Below are 23080 nucleotides of genomic sequence, written 5' to 3'. Positions count from 1 at the left end.
ATAAAAATTTAAAAAATTGTTCAGTAGCACCTTAGAGACCAACTAAGTTTGTTCCTGGTATAAGCTTAGTGTGCATGCACACAAAAGCTTATACCAAGAACAAACTTAGTTTGTCTCTAAGGTGCTACTGAACAATTTTTTAAATTTTTTAAAAATATATTTTGACTGCTTCAGACCAACATGGCTACGTACCTGAACCCATACCCATGGCAGTTAACACATGTGTAACACATGTGTTACATATCAATTACTGATATGTAAGAGGGCCTCTCTCCTTATTCCATGGCCGCTAAGCTTACTCAGGAAGCTTTGGTGATGTGCTTTATCAAAAGCTTTTTGATGAAGTCTGATAGCACATCGTTGACTGGATCGTCTCTATGTTTATAGACATACTCAGAGAACTCTGAAAGTTAGAGAAGTTGCACTTCTTCAAATTCTATGATGCAGTTTTCCAACCAAAATATTACATTAGGAAAAGGAGAGAGAGAGTGTGTGTTTTGGGAGAAGTCATACTGTTGTGCTTCAGGAGATCTTCTTTGTCTATGTGCTTGGTAACTGTGTCTTTAACAATGCTTTCCACTAGCTTTCCCAGAAGAGATGTTATGCTAATCATCCTGTAATTTTGAAAATTCCCCTCAAATGTTATTTCAAAAAATGGTTCTACATTGGCCACATTCCAGTCCTCAGGTATAGAGGCTTATTTTAGGAACAAGCTACGTATTTTTGTTAGAGGATTCTAAATTTCACACGCTGAGTTCTCTCCAGTTCTTGACCTCTTGATTTGGTGATTTGTTAGGGCTTTTTATTATTATTATTTAGACAATTAGGCATAGAATTTCCTCAGTTTCCCTTTTGTTGAAAGTTAGTTCAAATGCAAAGATTTCATTCAGATTTTCAGCTGTCTTATTTCCCCCCTTTACCTCACTTCTGATCATCTAAAGATCCAACTGCTTCCCAAACTGATTTCCTGCTACTAATGTACCAAAATATATTTTTGTTGCTGGTCTTTTAGCCATGCATTTCTCGAAATCTCTTTTTTGCATCCCTTATTGACTGCTTGTCATATCTTTTGCCAAAGTTTGTTTTCCTTTAGTTCTCCTTTGCGCAAGACCTCAATTTTCTGAAGGAAGTCTTTGTGCCTCTTCATTACTTCTGCTTCTTAACCACATTAACAGCCTCCAAGTTTATGCAAGAATGTACAGATTGTCTTTCTGGATCAAATTAGAAGGACATCAGCATGCAATTTCCAATGCTGAGCAGTCAAGATGCTTCTAGAATTCGCATGCAGAGCATCTCAGTGATCACCATCCTTGGTCTCCCCACCCCACCCCCAGCACCCAACAATTAAAGGTGTACTGTTCCTGAACAAAGAGATCCAGGTACTTATCTTGGTACTGAAACCCACAAAAAGCCACACTTCTTTATCATTTTCTTATGGGGTAAAAGCACCCTCACCTGGTCAGATTTATAACACACCATTTCCCACATCTTTCAGCCGGAAGTGATCAGATGCATAGCTGCTCAAGTGGGAAAACACTAGAGATATATTTTTTAAGTGAATGAAAGAGGAAATATGCCATGCAATCACTTTCTCCCTGTAATAAGAACTGAATTCGGCTACATGTTTAAATAAACGTTGCTTCGTTATGTGACATGCTGGGGGTGGCAAAAGGTGACATTGCAAGAACATGGTGTATATTTGTGTTGATGCTCAAGAAGCAAAGGAGAAGTGAAAAATCCAGAGGATCCAGATTCTAAGTACAATTACTTCACAATAGGTTTAGCTGAAATTGATGTTTTTGCTCTTGCAGTGACTTTCATTCTGAAAATGTGTTCCCCCCTTGTATTCCCATCAATCCCTCCCTCCTTCCAGCACCAGCCTCTCATGTCCCAGCCCATAATATTCTGTAAGGCCCCCTAATCCTCAATACTGGATTTTTAGAGAAGAAGAAGAAGAAGAAGAAGAAGAAGAAGAAGAAGAAGAAGAAGAAGAAGAAGAGTTTGGATTTGATATCCCGCCTTTCACTCCCCTTCAGGAGTCTCAAAGCGGCTAAAAATCTCCTGTCCCTTCCTCCCCCACAACAAACACTCTGTGAGGTGAGTGGGGCTGAGAGACTTCAAAGAAGTGTGACTGGCCCAAGGTCACCCAGCAGCTGCATGTGGAGGAGCGGAGACGCCAACCCGGTTCCCCAGATTACGTGACTACCACTCTTAATCACTACACCACACTGGCTCTCCAGAGGGTGCAGAAGGCTGCAATGGGAGATGGGATGGGGGGGGGACCCTGTTGTAAGAATGAAGTTTTACCTATGCATTTTAGGATTCAACCCAATGTTGTTTCTTTCTCTTTTTTCAAAATGATTTTTATTTGGTTTTACAAATTTAAAATTATAATCATACCACATCAAATCCACAGTTAAGAGATTCCTCTGAATCTCTGGACTTCCCACCTTCCCTTCTATGGGTTCTGTTGTTACTTCTTTTCTGCTGCACCTTTTTCTCATAAACTAAGTTTTTTATAACTCCAGTATATCCATAGTTCTTGTAACACTGCAAGTGTTATTGCAGTCCTACTAGTGTTTTCAGCTGCTTACAGTGGTTTTCTAGGTAAATTATATTTTTTCCCCATTTCTTATTAAAGTTTTGGTCTTCCTGGTTTCTGAGCTTCCTGTTTAATCTTGCCATTTTGGCATAGTCCAGCAACTAAATTTGTCATTCTTCTCTGCTAGGGATTTTATCTTCTTTCCATCTCTGGGCTAGCAGCATCAATGTTGTTTGCTTCTAAAGCAATGTTTAGGATCTGGCTGTCAGGCAAAAGACATCATGTAGCAGGATACCAGACGCCATCAATGCATATTTCAACTGCAGAAATAGCACATATTTTAAAATGTACCTTTTATGATAGGTGCAACCTGTTTTCTTGTTGTTGTTTTGTTTCTCTTGAGAGGAGAAAATAACACAGGATATCAAATCAATGGATCTCAAATTTCAGCAGATATATGTGCCAGAAGTATTCAAGTACTCAAAGCCCTTCTCTGCATCACTTACCAGAAGACATTTTTAAGTTTTACTGCCCTCAGCAAATGGATAATGCCTGGCGTGTAACTGATTTATCAGATACTGCCTTTCTTTGATCGATACCGTCTAGCCAGGTCTTTAACAAAATTATGAAAATGAAAATAGTCTCTTCAATCAGGTGAAGAATGAATCCTCTCACAATTTCCGGTAACCTCTTTGTAACAGTGGTCACATGCTGCACCTTCTCTTCAAGACTGGACTTCAGTTTAAAGTATGCAGGATAATTATGGGATATCAGGTGCATATCCCCCCCCCAACCCACCTTTTGCTTCTGTCCAGAGCTGCAGAAGTGAAATAATTCTCTCTTACAAAATGTACTTAAGCCCTTGTTTGGTTTGGGGAGATCAATTATGGCACAATGCCAAAGTATTCATGTGGAAAATGACACTTGACAGAAGGGAAGAAAGGAACCATGCTAGGGAAATGTGCCACAAGTATTGTTTCTGTGAGATGTTTTAGATCAGCCTTCACCCAAAAAAAATCCCCAGAGCAGTTGATGTAAGAAAATATAAAGAGGCCGAGAAAATCATAAACATAGCAAGAACTAAAGGGCTGCAGGAACTTAAAAGCCAGATAAAATTATTCAACAGAACTGAAATTATGTCTAAAAGGCTTGGGGAAAATAGATGGGTCTTTGCTGGCTGACAAAGATGGCGCTAGGGAGATCACTGTGGGGAAAGCATTCCATAAGCAGGCCACCACCAATGAGAAAGCCCTCTTCTCCTAGCTTTGCCTCTGACAGTGGGTGTCATGCCCAGAAGGTGGTCTACTGGAAATCAGGACACATGGATAGGAAAAATCAACTGAACAGGAATCACAACTGAACAGGTGTCTACCCTTACCAATTGTCAGTATGCTACTGGTAAGCTTGAAGAGCAATTGTTGTTGTTTATTTAAACCCCACCCATCTGACTGGGTTTCCCCAGCCACTCTGGGCAGCTCCCAACAGAATATTAATAATAAAGCATCAAAACATCAATCATTAAAAACTTCCCTAAACAGGGCTGCCTTCAGATGTCTTCTAAAAGCCAGGTAGTTGTTTATTTCTTTGACATTTGATGGGAGGGCGTTCCACAGAGTGGGCGCCACTACCGAGAAGGCCCTCTGCCTGGTTCACTGCAACCTCACTTCTCGCAATGAGGGAACCGCCAGAAGGCCCTCAGAGCTGGACCTCAGTGTCTGGGCTGAACGATGGGGTTGGAGACGCTCCTTCAGGTATACTGGGCCGAGGTCGTTTAGGACTTTAAAGGTCAGCACCAAACACCTTGAATTGTGCTTGAAAGCAATCCTATGCAGACATAAGCCCCAACTAGGTATAAGGAATCCCAATTCCAGAAGAATGCAGAGCAAAAGTGGACACAACATCTCTTCCTATTTTTGGGTTCCTATTTCTCTCTCTCCGTGAATGGTGAGGTGGATTTCCTATCACTTTTGCAGGGAGAGGTGAATTTGACATTTTTCGGGAGGAAAGTGAGTGCTTACCTGTATGGGGATTGCAAATGATTTGCTGAGGCCTGAAGTGGCAGAGAAACTCCATGTGTTAGCTTGTTGCCTCTTTTTAATTGATGGAATCTGAATAGGAATGGCCACTACCCCATGAGACGGCATTGTTTCTGTAGGAAATGCCAGTTCTCCTGCGCCTACCACCCCTCAAATCAAATGATAGATAAATAAATAAATAAAAGATTCATCTCATCTCTAATAGGGTAAATGATTCATTCCATCTCTAAAACACAGGGGTGTAGATCTCTGTCATTCCCCTGACCACGTTCAGACATGTGTGGTCCCCTGAATAGGGGTAATATCACACTCACTGAATTCCCTCCCTTTAACCCCTTTAACCCCAGAATAGATAGATATTTTGCTGCCGGGGAGTTACTTTACTGCTGCCAGGAATCTCTTACTTCTTTGTTTCTTTAACTCACTTGAAGCATGACTTCTCAGATGTAGTCAGATGGGAGCAAAGTGGAAGCGGAACAAAGAGCTAGGAAGAAACAAGGCAATGTCAGCAACGAAGGCTGACTCAACAGGAGTGGGAAATGGGTGGGAAGCTACACTGGGCTGCTGTATTAGCCAAGACCTTGTCGTGTACTCATAATGTCAGAGGAAGGGCTCCAGCACTTTTTCAGTTGGAACTCACTGGCTTTTTTTTTTTGGCTTCTCAAGGCATCCATTTTCTTCCAGCACCCATGACATTTATATCATTTATATGACATTTATATCAAGATATGATGCGGGTGGCGCTGTGGTCTAAACCACAGAGCCTAGGGTTTGCCAATCAGAAGGTCGGCGGTTTGAATCCCTTCAATGGGGTGAGCTCCCATTGCTCGGTCCCTGCTCCTGCCAACCTAGCAGTTGAAAAGCACGTCAAAGTGCAAGTAGATAAATAGGTACCACTCTGGCAGGAAGGTAAACAGCGTTTCTGTGCGCTGCTCTGGTCCGCCAGAAGTGGCTTAGTCATGATGGCCACATGACCCAGAAGCTGTATGCTGGCTCCCTTGGCCAGTAAAGTGAGATGAGCGCCGCAACCCCAGAGTCGTCCGTGACTGGACCTAATGGTCAGGGGTCCCTTTACCTTACCTGGGGGACGCAGGGGGACGCATACACCTAAACATTTTGTGAATCTAAGTTTGGCTTCATTGAGGGGCACTATTTCAATATGAGTAGGAAAACGAGAGTATCCCTAAACATTATTTTTATATATAGAAAAAAAGCACTGCTTATGAATAAACCAGATTATAAACATTTGAAATGACTCATCTGAAAAGCATGGCATTTGAAATACTGAGAGGTGATTAAAAAAGTTATCACTATGCTGTCTGATTCTTAGTGGATCATTCTGCATATTCATGGCAGTCCTTTATGTTCCAACCATTGAAAGCTGGCCACAGATCTGTGGATCGGTTTCCACTTATCTGCATGCTTCTCTTTATAGAACAGAAGAAATGTTTTGTGGCTTGCAATCCTTAGAAATGAAAATTAAAAAGTTTCCTCGATCTAGGGTGAAATGACTTCTGGACATCATATGCATCCCCACCAACTTGGACTAAAGGAGCAATTTGCTGTTTTGTGCCATTACGCTTATTTATACTTCTCTTAAACAATTTTTTACAGTTATTTTAAACCACAGCATATACTTTCTACGATCTACACTAGGAAACAAATCCCAATATTGCAAGCCTTTCTGGCATTTCCCTTCCACCTAAAGACCAAGCTTTGACAGAGCATAAGATGGAATGCTAAGCATTAGACGACGGCATGCTATTCCGTCAATTCATAATGGTAGCTTTTTATCCAATGACCCAAGGTCAATTGCATTGTCTTTGGTGAAATATATAGAATTTTTTCCCCAAGCCACATTTTACTGGGCAGCAACTTGAGATCCATTTCCTCTGATAAATGTCAATACCTTTTTGGGCTTCGACATATATCTTTTTTAAAAATAAAAAAATAAAAAAGGGAATGTAGTTGAAATTGCTTTTAAAGAAAAAGCCACTTAAGACATCCCTACAAATCATCCACCTGTATTACAAGTCTTCCAGAGCGGGGGGGAAATGTCATGCAAATCACTATAGGAGAGATAATGTCCTGTGTTCATGATTCCCACCTAATCCAGTGAATCAAGAGCAGGGCAAAATCATCAGGAATCTACAATTATTATTATTATTATTATTATTATTATTATTATTATTATTTTAATGGTGTTTCCCATTCATAGAACCATGCCTCTCAAAATGTATGCATGATGAAACAGGGAGTGGGGCGGGGACGGGACAGAATGAAAGGAAACAATATATATAGAAACCTTTTTCCTTTTTTTAAGGCATTTTTCTTTCCTTTCTATTATATGGATGGAATCACAGGCATATGACTTTTTTCAGAAATGATTCTGGATTGTTTTATTGATATTTTAATATGCTGTTTACCGCTTTGAGATTTTTCTGAAAAATATAAAATGGTATAGAAATGAAAATAATAATAATAATAATAATAATAATAATAATAATAATAATAATAATAATATATGAAGCCAGGGCCAGTTTGGATCATCTCTTGGAGCACTTACTATGGTTGCAAAGAGGCATATGAGGTATCAAATGAAAGTGAGGACTAAATTTTCAGTGGTTTAGTCAATCCCCCCCCCCGTCTCAAGTCAAATAAATTCACCAAAGTAAGGCACACACACGTTACTTTTGCATACCAGTTAGAATCTTTGAAACTTTCATTGCTATTGCTTGTAGGAGCTCAAACTTCAGCATACTGAAATGTAATTTCCCTAGTGCTTACATTACAGCTGTTAAAAAATTCCACTCACCTTTTCCGGTGGGCGGCATTGTGGCCAAGCATCAGTGATCCGGCAGGGGGCGGAAATTGACGCCCCCTTTGTGCCAACCCGGCCACATCACCAGTGGGTGGGTTAGGAGATCTGGTGAAGAGCAAGAGAGGAAGCCCCCACCCCCCTGGCCACGCCATGGTCTACATATCCTGTGGCCAAGCCCCCTAATGGCGCTAATTGGACAGGGGGCCACCCCTAGGCATGGCCCCACCCAGCACTGGTGATGTGGCTGGGTCAGCACAAGGGGGGCATCAATCTCTACCCCCACTGGATCACTGCAGGGGCCAGAATGCCTGGCCGCAATGCTGCCCACTAGAAAAGGAGAACAGACTTAAGTGCCAAGGCCCCATGACCTGCAGTTTCCTAGTGGATAATAAACACACAGACATGAGTATTTAGGCTTATGGGTTCAAATAAGCCACAACTTTATTGGTTACAGATGTGAACGGTTTGGCTTAGGCACTGGGGTGAAGCCAGGCTATATCTCGACTCCTGCCTGTCTTCAGGGAGTCCATCTAAAGGTTAAACCACCAGTAGGGGGAGCCCTGTGACTTAAATCAAATAGGGCCATCCCGAGGGATCCCCATTGGGGTCATGGCAAGTCCATAGCCCACATATGAGTATTGGACAGGATCCACACACCCGGATCCCTTTAACAGGATATCTTTAATGAGGGAGGGCAGGCGGAGGCTACAACCTCCCTCTCCATTCAAACTAGAAATAGAAAACCTAATAGCACATTAGCATTAGGAACAAAATGGAGCAGTTGGCTGCAAAGCGTACAGACAGCAAAGGGAGAAGCACTGTCACAATAGCAACCAACTGTGTTAAATCTGTGTGTGGAAAAAGTGTGTGTGGGGGTGCCTGAGGCAGTGTGTGAATGGTTTGTAAGTGTGAATTGTGTTGTTTGTGTAAGTTCATACCGTGAAACAGACTCAGAAGGTAATATAAACACACACAAATGCATGTGTGAATTTTGTCAGCTCCATCAGTATGTAGCACTATGCTTCCTTGTAATGAAAAAGATTGCTTAAGGGAAGACCAAGTTGTGATGGAAATGCCAAATAATTTGATATACCATTGTCATGGATCTCATTGAGTTCCCTCAGTATTATTAAAACCACATTGTCATTTCAAGGAACTGAAGGAATATATTTTACCAAGGTAGTTGTTCTTCCTATTGCTACAGACAAGAAGGTAAATGGCGTTTCCATGCATTCTGGTTTCCGTCACGGTGTTCCGTTGTGCCAGAAGCGGTTTAGTCATGCTGGCCACATGACCCAGAAAGCTGTCTGTGGACAAACACCGGCTCTCTCAACCTGAAAGCCAAATGAGCACCACAACCCATAGTCGCCTTTGACTGGACTAAGTTGTCCAGGGGTCCTTTACCTTCCCCCCCCTTTACAGACATGAGGCAGAATTTGCCAAAATATAAGCCTTAATTTCTGACCAGCTGAAAAATAAAACAAAATACACAACAGGAAAGTTAAAATTTTGCTTTGGAACTTTGTCTTTTAAGTATTAACTTTAACTTTAAATTTGGCTAATAGATTTTAAGGCAATGGTATCAGGTATCAAAATGTACTGGTTCAGGAATAGCCGTGGTTGACTAACCAGCCTAAGCTGGGCATAAGTACTCTTAATCACAAAAACCATTTGAGACTCCAGTGACAAGTTGCAATCCAGAAGTACCTCCAGACTATGAACATGTTCCCTTGAGGGACTGCAACCCATCCCAGAACACATCATATACCTAATCAACTACCCACAGCAGTTCTGAGGCTTATCGGTTCCATCCAGTCCATCACTGCCTCCAAATACCTGCCCAACATTCACACACGCAAGTCATCACTTGGTGCTGCAGTTGTTGCTGGAGATAGATACACAACCCATAATTTTGTGGAGGGAGTGGATCTGGTTTTGAGATTTTTATTGCAAATTTGAGTTCGATTTGTAATTTTACCTGCAATATTCCCTTTAGATGTTCAGAAGTATGACAACAAAAATACCCATACAATTTTCATTGAGACTGTCAGTTGCTGATCTCCCCCCCCCTTCTCCTTTCCTCTGATAATTTGTCTAAAGCATCTTGCAGTCTATGATATTCTTCTTTGATGTTACCTCAAGTGAGGAAAAGATTAAAGCCAAGCTAGAATTTATTACAGGTGACACTTCCATGACTCTGGGCCATCCATCCTTTATGAAGACTCGATGTCAGAACAAAGTCATCACAAATTATATAATGCCATTCCATCCAAAGAAGGAATGCCAAATGAGGTGATGAAATGTACTGCTGTACCCTTCTATATAGGGTAAGGTAAGAGGAACTGGTTATTTAATCTAGGAGGTAGATCCGATTAAGAAAGCACAAACCTATTTGTTGTCTAACCATTTATCCACACTATAGGGGATATGTGATGAGGACGTGCTCAGATTCCATAACTCCACCAGATCCTTATGGACCATTTGGATCAGTTTAATCATAGAATTATGGAGTTGGAAGGGACCCAGAGGGTCATCGAGCCCAACCCTCCATAATGTAGGAATCTCAACACATGGTTCCCCATCCAATTTGAAATCACACCGGACCCTGCTTAGCTTTGCAAATATGCTAGCAGTTCATTGCTGTGCACTATCAAGCTGTAGCTTGCAGCAGAGAGACACCAAGAGTGGTCCAACCATGAACAAAGGAACTTTGCTCTCAAACAAACCTCTGTTGAGAGACCAGGTGCTGCGTATTTTAACATGAATATCCAACAAAGCTAATATAAGCTGATGAGATTCAGAGGAAAGGAAAGGAATATGTTCGGCACCAGCTTGATTGAACGTGTTGCTAGAAGGAGGTACAGCAGATGCCATCCAACCATCTTAGGTATCCCACTCTGGATTTGTGTAGGGTTTACTCCTTAGTCTTCTCTTCTCTTGAAGATATCCCTCAAGGCAGTGGAGGTTTAGGATCAGAGTTTTTCCTAGATGAGCTACCTTCCCAGGCTAGTGAGATCCATCTGCCACTCACTTTCCTCTACAGCAAATGCAGAAACCACCTCCTTGACCATTGAACCCACTATTGGTCTTGTCTGCTTAGTCTGCTGAATCCTTTCTTCACATGCAAGGAAGTCCCTAACTCACCGAGGGTACCCTCACCTGGTTTAGCCAACCAGTTGATGCCATTCCCTGGGAGTGGCCACTGTCACATGCTGACAGCTTCTCAGAGACACAGGTGAGAGCTGAGCACAGGGTGGGGACCAAAGGTAGACAAACTACAACAGAAGGAGCACAGCATGTCCCCTGCCAGAGGTACTGCCCCTCCCCTAACACCCCATTCACACACACACACACACACACACACATATTGACACCCTTTTCCAGGAAAAAAATATTTCCCTTTCCACTTTTGTTCGTTTGCCATCTGTGCTGAGCAATGCCACATTGTGCTGTATGATTGCCAGTGCTTTTTTAAAATCCAGAAATCAAGTGTCGCTTCCCCAGTGCTGTTCATGGAGAATCACATCTTTGTCACTGTTAGGAAGCAGAGGGAAGTGGGTTGATAAAGGAATCCTCCATGCTGTTGAAACACACCTGCTTTGTCTGCATTTTAGTTATACGGATTCAACAAATGCCACATTATTTTAACGGCAAGTACAAAAGTGAACAGCTGATTTAAAACTGGCAGATTGATAAAGGAAACAGGACATGGGTCCTACCTTACAGAAAATAGTCCTCTGCCTGAAGTGTTGTCTGGTCCAAGTCCAGCTTGATGCCAAAGACCCATAAAAAGGGAGATCAGAAGGGACTTTGAAGTTGTCCATCAACAGTTTGACTGGTCACATGTTGACAGACTCCCCCCTGGGGTGAGACTGTATTGTATTTACAGTTAAATTATAGCAAGGATTTCTAAATTTGCATCTCCACATCTAGGTTAGAATATGCAAATGTTATACAAATCTCCATCCTGAGATATCTACCCCAAATGCCTGCTTTGTGGTAGTCACAAAACAATCCGCAAGGTTTATTGCTGTCAGGCACAAATGCAAATAATTAGGGTGCTTACAGATGGTTGTTTTATTCAGCAACCAGGACTTTTCATGCACAGAAAGGTGTCCCCCCCCCCCCCGTGACCACACAATATTGTTGGGATCATAGTGCCATCTTGCATCCTCCCTCTGCCATTTAATTCAGACATACCCTTTCCACGGAAAATCCAAGAAGCTTTTGTAAAAAAAATATCTTTTTTTTAAAAAAAAACACCCCTTGCCCATGACCCATCTAGGATATCTCAACCACCCATTTAAAACATCAATTCCCATCTAGAAGCTCCTGAAGAGAATCAAAGACCTTGAGATTTCACGTACAGTGGTACCTCGGGTTACAGATGCTTCATTTTACAGATGTTTCAGGTTACAGACTCCGCTAACCCAGAAAATGACCTCAGGTTAAGAACTTTGCTTCAGGATGAGAACAGAAATCGTGCAGCAGCAGCGTGGCAGCCGTGGGAGGCCCCATTAGCTAAAGTGGTACCTCAGCCTATGAACAGTTTCAGATTAAGAACAGACCTCCAGAATGAATTTAGTTCTTAACCCAAGGTACCACTGTAATTTACTCCACTGGTCCTCGCGATGAATCAAACAAGGCTGATGTAAAGAGGCGCTGGGAGTATGGTGAATGGGAAGAGTCCAGGGAGCCTGAAACAGAAATATTTAGGAGCACTTCACGTTCTTCCTGCCACATGAAGAATAGAGCAGGCATTAGAAGGAAGCAGCAACATAAAATAAAGTCTCTTAGCTACAGCTTGCTTGACTGCTATGAATCCTCGCTTAACAGGAATACACCCACAGCCATAACTCCAGACCTAGAGGAGAGACTTAACAGTGCAAACCATGAAAGTCTGCCCATAAATAAATCCAACTGAGTTCAATGAGGCTCACCCTCAGGCAAGCATGCATAGGATTACAGCCTTAGGCTGCAGTTCCAAACATATATACTTAGGAACAAACCACATTGATTAAAGGGAGAATTATTTCTAAGAGGCATAGGATGGTTAGGCTTGGTTGTAGCACCAGCGGAGAATTGAGGAACAACAAAAAAAAAAAGAGTACAGCTGCAGTGCAACAGATATTCTAAAATTCTCTTCTAAATGTGTGTCATGGGGACATACATACTTTTGTAATTCACCTCTCAGGAACTCTTGTCTAAAACCAGAAAGATGCTCTAAAATAGGGTTGCCGTATTTCAAAAAGAAAAACCAGGACATCAGTTGTTCACCTTAGGAAGATCCCAAAATTTAGGAAGAGCTTGAAGCAACCCTGATATCTTCTTGGGACTCAGATGAACTGACAACAAACTGAAATATTGTTTCCTTCTCAGTTTTTCAGCCTACCTCTAGCAGGGTTGCCATATTTCAAGAAGTAAAAACCAGGACACTCCGAAAACTGTTGAACATTTTCCTTTGACTTGCCACCTTTTGGAAATCTCGCGCCCCCCCCCAATAATGTCTGGGAAAATCCGGAAGTATGACAGCCCTAATCTAAAATCATAATAGAACATCGACATTTATTCCAACTGCAACACAGCTTAGAAAATGGATGACCAAAAGGCAGTGAAACATGCACAGGGATTCAGGAGGGTGAAGAAGTGGACTTCTGGAAGGCACACACACAGGTATGTTGCACACCTGAGTGTAGGGCTGGAAAACCAGGACTAGGGATATCTTGTGGAGAGCTGGGGAAGGGGAAGAGTCTTCTGACTAGTGTAATCTCTGGGTTCTTTTCAGGTTATGGAAAACAAAAACAGGGGTTGGTAGATAGAAGATTCTTAATGCCTCTGCAAAAATAGCATACTATTTAACATTGTTAATCAAAGCTTAATTGTAGCTCAGGGCAAAAGATGGTGGAGAGTCTGTCCCCAAAGTTTGAGTTCTCAAACTGTGGCTTTATATGGGAAATAATTATCTCATACCAGAGAGAAAGCAGCAATGAATCCTAGGAAGGTGCCATCTAACTTAGTAGGGACAAAAACGACTAGCGTAATCACGTGTCCTACTTTACAAAGGACAGCCCTCAATTTTGAAGGACTGTCAGAGGACAGTAGTGTATTTGTAGGGGTCCTCTGTTTGAGGGCTACCAAGTCTGCTTTAATGCCAAGGAACCATAAAAATAGAAGGTAGGAAACTCAAAGTTGCAGTACCTGGTCAGCACATTGAACAGGCATGCAAGTCAAAAGGTGTTTTCCCAGTGTATGGGCAATCTATCCAGAAGATTTTTGTATTTCAAGGAGTTAGCAATATGACATGGTTATCCTTCCTGCCCCTTGTTCCTTCCTTTTCCCTATCTTTTGTTCAGCTGTTTGATGGCATGAGAACAGCCTTTAATTTCCTAATCTGTTGGAAGGAAGCGATAATGAGGAGTACCTTCTTTGATGTTCGACATTGTTTTGAAAAAGTGAGGCATTGGGAAGGGGTGGCTAATGAATAATCTGTGCATAGTCAGTCAGCAAACCACAAAGGTTAGCTATCTATAAATCGGATGTTTGTGGGCGTATTGTTAGGGAGCAGTTTGTGCATGGACTGAGACTATCTGAGGGAGTCACTTCGCCACTTCTTGAGGGCTTCCAAGTAGCAGCTTGAGGTGCTTGCTTGGTATGTATATATTGCTGGCTGTTTATAATAAAATCTTTAATCTTCTCAATCACTTGTGTTTTGTATTACTTCTGAATCTCATTTTAAAAGAACCACCTTGCGTTTGGCAAGACACCCTGCTATGGTGGGATGTATAAAATACAATGTGAGTTAACTGTAGGCAAAAATTTAGACAGGCATATAAATTACTATATGCAAATTTTATGCAGGATGGTCTCTCGGCAATGTGTAACTGGTCACCATAAACCAGGTATGTTTGCAGATCTAAACAAACACTTGTTGGTTTGTCTAAAAGGAGGTGGAGTGGAGATCTAAAAGGAGGTGGAGTGGAGGTCATCTGTGATGATGACCATGGTGTCATTTCAGAAAGGTGAACACAAAACAACTTAAACAGAGAAACATTAAATACAAGCAAATATTTTTTTAGAAGAGCAAAGATTTTTCCTGATAAGATGTACATCTGATGGAATCTGGGACATGGGTTTGACCACAAAGTTACTGCTCTTTTCCTGACCAAGTATCTATGTAAGGGATGGTCGGAAGTGATGACAGTGGCCTTCATAGTTGCTACTAAATTTCACCTGAAACAAAAAAATATAAATACCTTTAGAAACATGCTCAAGGGAGTTTCAATGTTTCAGTAATGCAAGCAACTATGTTATGCTGCTGTAGATTGCTACTAAAATGTTACTCAAAGTGGGATTTGGGGAAGAGGTGAGTTTTGAGCTTCCTGCTTAGGAAAAGCTTTTGAGTACAGTGGTACCTTGACTTTCAAACGCCTTGGTTCCCAAAAGCAGAAAACTTGGAAGTAAGTGTTCTAGTTTTTGAACAATTTTCGGAAGCTGAACATCCGATGCGGCTGTTGGCTATTGTTTCTGGGGCACCTGCACCAATCAGAAGCCACACCTTGGTTTTCGAACATTTCAGAAGTTCTGGAACATATTAAGTTTGGGGCTTTTGTTTTTGCTATTTATTTTGCATTTTTTGCTTTTCTGGTTAATTTGTTTTTGTGATTGTGTGGAACACAGTTCAGCTACTGTTTGATTGATTGATTGATGGATGGATTGTGTGACTGCAGAAGTGGATAAAAGCCCCATATCCAAACAATGACTATCATCAGTGCTGGTAAGAAAAAGAATTAATTTTATTTTTTATCATCTACAATACTGTCTTATTTATTTTATAGTACAGTACATTGACTATTGCTTTCATTTTATGGATCAATGGTCTTGTTAGATAGTAAAATTCATGTTAAATTGCTGTTTTAGGGGTTGTTTTTAAAAGTCTGGAATGGATTAATCCGTTGTGCATTACTTTCTATGGGAAAGTGCACCTTGGTTTTGGAACACTTTGGTTTTGGAATGGACTTCTGGAACAGATTAAGTTTGAGAACCAAGGTACCACTGTAGTTTTAAGGGAAGTCAGAGGAGTTTGGGTAAGGCCAACAACATTGGGGTGTTTCACATTTCTGGCTTATGCAGCTTCTTGAGGCTACATCTGTTACTACAAACTAGAGACCAACCACCCCCACTCCGAGGCCTGAAAGAAACTCAGGTGGAGCACATTGAGCTCCTTCTTCTTTGCTTTCTGAGTGTCCTGCAGGTATGCAGGTTCGGGCTTCTAATTCTCTGGATGACTATAGGGGAGACTGGAAACATGGCAAGCCTGACAAGGAGGCTTCTGTGAGTCATTATTCATTTCCTTCCTGTGAAACCAACTACCTATCAAAGCTGCCACAGAAAAGAAAAACCTTCCAGGGACAGAGGGAGAAATTCTATTTCAAAATGAGCAATCAAATTATCAGAGTCTCTCCACTGGAAATCTGCAGCGGATGACTAACGGCTGCCTGCTGCTCATTACTTCTATCAAAAGATGAATGGAGGCTCTTTTGTGTTCTGCGATAACTGTTGAAGTTTCCATTTTGCCTTTTTCTATTTTTAAGAAGTAGTTACAGATCAAGAGAAAATGTTCTACATTAATAGAGCCACATCAGGATATATCCTCCCTCAGCTGCCTTTCGGAAGCAAATGAAAAAGCCACGCATTAGCATTGCTGCTTCTCCCATAACATTTCTAAGTGACTCTGCTTCCCATTCCAAGTTCTTCATTATTCTGAATTGCATTACATTCCGTCAATGCTGAGCTGAGCATGAAGCACCCAACCCCCCTAAACAATTTGCTGCAGAAATAAGATAATGCGGCTTGATGGTGTGCATCCATTAGTTAATACCTGAATAATAATAAAAAAGCCTTATAAACATATTTCACTTTGGCTACTACTTAATGATTCAGATGTTGCAACTCCAATTGGATCCAGCCAAGTAGAAGAGAGAAGGAAACTTTATTATTTTGATTACTAGAGCAAATATGATGGGAACAGAGAAATTTATCAAACAAGGAGTTGTGCGGGTAACAGGCATTCAGTGATATTCTGCCTTGCTACCCAAAGCAAAGCTTCAACACGAGTTCACTTTGGATAACAGAATGTATTACTTATAATTTTGGTAGACACTCAGCGGTTATGGCAGTTTTAAGCTTTTTCTCTTTGGGGCCGAAAAGAGCATTCATGTCCAAAGTCTGCTGGGCATTTAAAATTGGCATTGCACCATTGCTAAGACTAAATTGTTTAGTCAAAGCACTGATAGTAAAATAAGACAAAATATCCAGCCCAGTGCCAGTACAGTTCACATGGATTACATTTCCTTTGCTTCATTTAAACCATCTTTATGCTACGCTTGACCCATCTACAACAGAAGCCTCATATATTGCATACAAAATTTAAAGATTCTGACCTCTGATGAACCAGGGTATCGTGTTTTTGATGGCAGGATTCCAGAAAGCCTTGCTTGCAGGTTTGTCTGTTCCAGGTATTTTACAGGCAGGGCAAGCCCTTTGTCCTCTCAGCTGATGCTTCATTAAAGTGTCAAGTAAAAGGAGAGCTGCCCTGTTCTGCCCTGCCCGGCCTGCAAGAAAGCAGAGAGATTAAAACAATTCGCTCCACTTTTCCAGGTAAAAGATTCAAGCCTCTGGGTTATATCCAAGGTCAATCATACTTGGAGTAAGCCCACTGATATTAATGGGCATGTTTAACTTAGGTTCGTAAGTTTTTAGCATACAGAACTGAAAAGACCATGCAGAAGACAGGAAGGAAAAATCTCCAATAGCACAGACCAGAAACAGGTTTACTGCTATGTGACAAGCTATTTCAGTGTTACTTTCAGGTTTTGAATGAAATGTACAGAATGCATTGGTCACTGGAAGCTGCCCACAGAGTGACTGGGGAAACCCAGCCAGATAGGAGGAGTATAAAGAATAAAATTATTATTAAAATAATAATTATTATCACTAAGCAAACCAAGGACAAGCAAATTCTTTTATGATCACTTTAAAAGAGTGCTCATATAAACTTGCATGTTGTGTAAAATCTAAATTCTTAGCCTGTATTTAACTTTCTTAAAAGATGAGCTTTTGCGAAAAAGCGAAACTTGGGTATACTTGGAAGCCATGCCTCAAAAATGTATTCGGGACCATCAGGAACACATCAGCTCAGTGACCACAAATCTGTGCTATGTACCAATTGGACAAGTGAATTTATTTAAGGATAACTGTGAAGGACGTTGGATTGAAGAGAAGGGGGATTTGGAAATATGGACAAATCTGAAGTTGTTATTGTTGGCCGAGTTGCTGTGGTGGGGATGAGGGTTGCTGTGTTGTCGGGGATGTTGCTTTTGTTTCAAACATTGCAAGCTTTGGATGGAATGGATTGTTTCAGGAGGTGGTAGAGGGACGTCTCTAGATTTGTTTGGCAGGGCAGGAAGCCTCAAGTAAAATTTAAGATATTGACGGATGCCAAAGAAGGAGGTGGACCTGCCCTGCCAGACCCCTAAACTTTGTTGGGAACCATCTGCTTTTTGCTGGCTGAGAGAATGGTTGCTTCTTGAAAGCACTGAAGTGTTGGATAATGGCAGATGAAGTTGATGGACTATATGGAATTGGCGGAAATGACTGGCAAGATCCGAGACCAGGGAGAAGAGTCGGGGGAAGAAGACTGGGAAAAGTTTAAAGACTATTTATAGAAATATTGTAAAATTAATGAATGTTAGAAGATTGTTGGAATTAAGTCATATGGCTTTAGTAGAAATGTTATAAGGAATTAAGTATAAATAGATTAATAGAAAATTAAAGGAAAAAATAAGGCAAGAATGTTAAGATAATTATAGGATAGAAAACAGAGGAAGATGGAAAGGAATTGCTGAAACAATTAATAGAAGTGGAATACAAAAAGGGAGGTTTGAGGAGGTCGTTGGAAATAAGCGAATGAAAGATAAGATATTGAAAATGTTTGAGGTGTTTTTAAATTGTTTTTGTTTGTTTTTGTTTTGTTTTGTATGTAGTGTTTTTGTATTGTTTTTGTATTGTTCTTTTTTTCTTTTTTCTGTTTGTAGTGTTGTGTTGAAACTGTTCTAAAAGTAATAAATATCATATATTTTTTTTAAAAAAAGGAGAGCTAAACAGGTGCTTAAATTTCTGGCACTGAAAAGCAAAATGGCTTGAAGGCACTTAACATCCTCGCGGGAAGCAGGGATTCCCTTAATTTGCATCCCCTGCAGCACCAGCCAATCAGCTGGCGGCAGGGGCGGGCCTTCCAGAGGCCACATAAGGTCGGGGCAGCCCTCGGCTCGCCCCTTTTCTTCCTAGCAGCTGACGCGGTTTCCCACCCACCCGCCCTTTAGTTTTTGCCACTGACCTTGCTATGGGCTTCGGCTGGTCGCCGCAAGGGGCCTGGTAGGAGTTTTTCCATTTGGCTAATTGGCTGGTTTTCGGAGCCACTTGGTTTTTTCGCCTACCTCGTAGCAAATCGTCACAACTCCCTCGGTTTTGGCGGTAGGCATTGGCCGGGGTATTGTTATGCAAATGAGGTTGGGGGGGAGGAACGCCATCACCTCCCCCAATGCTTGAAGGGTAGTTCGTTAAAGGACTCCGAGGGGCGACGCCTCATCCGAAACCTACGGAGGCTAGGGCCTAAAGCGCGCCCCCGAGTGGTAACCCCTCGGGGAGCGCCTAGGGATATGCATCTCGGGTGGCTCCCCCTGTTGGTGTTTAACCCTTCCCGGTTAGACCGGATAGTTGGTTAGGGGCCAATGCCTAAAGCCAATACCCTTCTTACCTGTAATCAATAAAGTTGTGGCCATTTACGCCCATTAACCCAAATTTCTGTGTCTGTTGTCTTTATTTATTCCACCTGTGGGGGGGGGGAGGGAATAGCCACGCAACATATACAGTGGTACCTCGGTTTTCGAACGTCTCCGTTGACAAACATTTCGGTTTTCAAATGCTGTAAACCTAGAAGTAAATGCTTTGGTTTTCGAACATGCCTTGAAAGTTGAAGAGGAAACGCGGCTTCCATATTGAGTTTTCTGTATTGAGTTTTCGGTTTTTGAACGTTTCGGAACTCGAACTGTCTTCCAGAACAGATTACGTTCGAAAACTGAGGTACCACTGTTTTAAAAAACCAAACAGCAAACATTAAAAACAAAAGATCCTATACAAGCAACAAACCAATAAATCAATAGAAACCAATAACAACAACAATAAGAACAGTAACAACAACAACAACAACAACAACAGCAAACAGTTTACAGTTACAGTGGTACTTCAGTTTACAAATGCTTCAGGTTACGCATTTTTGGTTTGCGCACCGCGCCGAACCCAAAAGTACTGAAACGGGTTACTTCTGGGTTCCGGCACTCGCACATGTGCAGAAGCGCTAAATCACACTTTGCGCATGCGCAGAAGTGCCGAGCCGCGAATCGCGCATGCGCAGATGCAGCGCTGTGGGTTGCGAACATGCCTCCCGCACGGATCACGTTCGCAACCCAGGGTTCCACTGTATACCCAAATTAAAGAAACCAGGAACCCCAATTAAACATTTAACCAACACTAGCCTGACAAAAAGGAAACAGAGGAACCCAAATTAGAACCATTTAAAACATTTTAAAACATTTGTAACATAATTGCAACTTAAAAGCAGAAGAAGAGCGTGCCGGATCAAGCCACTGTCTCATCTATTCCAGCATATTTACTATATTTAATAGAACCCAGCTTCTGAAGCACAGCTTCTTTATGACTACATTTTATGAATTCAATGCTTGATATGTGCAATTCAACCCGTCTTCAACTACCACAATATACAATTATATATAGAAGCCCTAGGGGAAGTGCTGATTAATTAAGAGCCTAAACCTGCATATTGCTGAGAGTCATTTCCAATGTCCTATGAATCCTTAATGCCCAACAAAAATCAGTGAAGATTTTGCCCACATACTCTTCATGGGTGGAACTCAGTAAGACAAAATATCTTTCCAATACAGCTGCCTACCAAGCCACACCACCAGGTAGACAATCCAAAAGCGATTAACGTACTAATTTCAAGCCACTTCTGGACATTTTATTTTGTGGAGGAGCAATTGGCAATTTGGAGAACATGGAACGCAACATTTTTAAATCTACCTCCTTTGAGATGGCTTTGACTAAGTGACGTCAACACTGTGCACAGATTTCTACATATTGCATACCCCTAAACGCTGGTACTACCGTACATTCTGGAAAGCAAATGGGTGAATCGATTAGAATACAAACAGAATGCAAAAACTGAACCACACTGGCTATTTACAGTTTGACAATGCTGTTAATGAGGGGGAAAATTCGCTGCCAAAATTGTGGGGCTGAGGAAAAATTGGCAGGTTCTGTGATTGGGCACAGAGACAACCAACTGGCTCTGTTATGTTTTTAGCTTGTAGATATTGAGTATGTTTCTTCTCTAGGGCAACTTGTGCACCAAAGTATGTTGAAATAGAGTATGTAGCTATCATCATTACAAATGTCTTAGCATGAACATCTGTGCAGTCTTTATAATTCACTCATTGAGACTGACCTGTACATGAAGCTGTCTGATTCTGAATGCATCTGGATCTAGGATGCATACTCTGACTGGCAACAGTTTTTCATTGCCTCAGATAGTTGACTCTCTCAGCCTTGTTATATGCACTAAAGGAGCCAGGAAATGAACCTTCGATTTTCTTCATGCAAAACCTGGCATCTACCACTCTGCCACAGCCCTTCCTAAAGATGACAGGATTAGAACAAAAAACCCTCTCTGGGACAAAGCATCCTACTTTTAATCACAAAGCCACATTTTCCTTAGATAAGTGAACTTAGAATGGGATTCCTGCTGCCCTTAAATCGGACAGAGATAAATGCCATACAGTGCAATCCTGGATGCAAGTACTCAGAAATAAAACTCATTGAGTTCAATTGGGCTTACTCTGAATTATATGATTGCAGGCTCAAAGGCTGAATCTGAGGCACCACTTCTCAGCTGCAAACCCTCCTTCTGAGAAAATTATGATGAATTGAGCAGATAGAAAAGTAGGAAAGGTTCTGAACACCCCAGTAATTCAGTAATTAAAAGTGAATACAATCTAACTTTCCCCCCAATCTTTCTTCCTCCCCCCTTTTTCTGAGCTTCACTTTTCAGTTCAGATTTTCCCCCCTTCTCAGCCACAAAACTGTTATTATCACCTCTCCATGCTAATCCTTTCTCTAGCTGACTAAGATTATCACTTCTTTCTTCAAGGTTTGGCTTTTCACCCTTGGATTCTCTAATTGGCTTTCCAGCCCTCTGATCCTACATTATTTCTTCTCCATAAAACCTCACCCTGTTAATGAATATCTTGGCCGTACATCTCCCTTTTCAATAAAAGCTTCGTTTTGCCAGGCCATTTCCACTTTTTTTTAGAAGTTCTCAGATTTCACTTGGGTGAGTAATACCTTGAATTTATAGCTCACAAAGTAATTTTAAAATTCTATCCTCCCCCTGAAATATAGATGAACATAGTGGCTAGATCACAGTTGGCTTACAATGTCAACTTTTCATCCGGACCTCAGGATGCCCATGGCATTAGTTAATTCCATTATTTACAAGAGGCCATGACATTTCTGATTGGAGACAACCCAGCTGAACAGAGTTACAAAACTCAAATGAAATTACGTGATTTGTCAGGGAAGGATCCGGTTCTGGCAGAGCAAATGCACATTTCTGCATCCAGTCTTTGGTGTTTCCAATTAAAATTATCTCTGGTAGAAAGGCTAGAACTGATCTCTGCTGTCAGTCAGTACAGCTAGCAATGGACTAGATGAACCAATGTTCCAACTCATACAATGTTCCAACTCGTGTTCATACAGAGCTGCACTTAGGCATCTACCCTAGGCAAACAGAAGGTGTGAGTGAGAATGCGCACTCATTAGTTCCTCCTCCCTATGTGTTAGAGACCAGCTTGAGAAGAGCTACTCTGATGAGGAAGAGTGGGGACCTACCCCTCCCCCTGCTCCTGACCAGGATCCTGAAGCTACCCAGGAGAAGTGGAGCTGTATAGATTTGGACCAGTGGTTTGCAGGGGGACATAGTTCAGAAGACAACAGTTGGGCAGAACTGAGTGGGGAACAGCTAGGAGAAGAACAGGGAGAGAGAGAATTAACAGGCTCCCTTTCACTGGAACGTGTCCAAATGCTCAGTCCAAGGTCAAGGAGAGCAGATATGGTAGCTACACAGAAGGCCAAATGGATGAGAGATCAGGTTGCCAGACGAGGAAGTGATGGGGGTGGCTTAGGGGGAAGTGGGTGGAAACCTTAATCGGGAGCACCTTTCTTCCAAGAATTGATTCTTTGTTCTTTCGCTGTGAACATTAAATTCTCTTTAACTGGTAGGAGACTATTTTTGCTTTGTTCTGCTTATCCATTGCCAAAGGAAGTGAGGAAGCTACTTTCCCGAAGCCTTACACCTTCCATACCTTGGAGGAGCAATGTCTACAGCAGGCAGCCTGCTCATGGAGACTCCCCACACAATTCAGAAGCCCGCACAATCTATACCATGGAAGAAATGTACGCAAGTGGAACAACCTACCTGCAGAAGATGTTACCCCTCTGACACCCGACAGAGGTGATTGAGCCAAATGACAGGAATGTGATGGACGA

The 23080-nt window shown here is 41.7% G+C and overlaps 2 long non-coding RNA genes across 2 annotated transcripts in view; both read right to left on the bottom strand.

The window, feature by feature from the left end:
- The window catches only part of LOC309538833, a 379365-nt gene that overhangs the window by 332435 nt on the left and 23850 nt on the right, over positions 1–23080 (bottom strand). The window lies entirely within an intron of this gene.
- Positions 14511–21153, bottom strand: LOC309538962. Its single transcript, XR_014222554.1, has 3 exons — positions 20982–21153; positions 16840–17010; positions 14511–14629 (listed from the first exon to the last, which is right to left on the bottom strand). It is a non-coding gene; the product is annotated as an uncharacterized lncRNA (long non-coding RNA).

The sequence above is a fragment of the Podarcis vaucheri genome (genome assembly GCF_965113315.1).
Source record: "Podarcis vaucheri genome assembly, chromosome: 8".
NCBI classification, from domain to species: Eukaryota; Metazoa; Chordata; class Lepidosauria; order Squamata; family Lacertidae; genus Podarcis; species Podarcis vaucheri.
The sequence above is the reverse complement of the archived record's forward strand: the minus strand, read 5'-3'. Positions and strand labels throughout refer to the sequence as shown.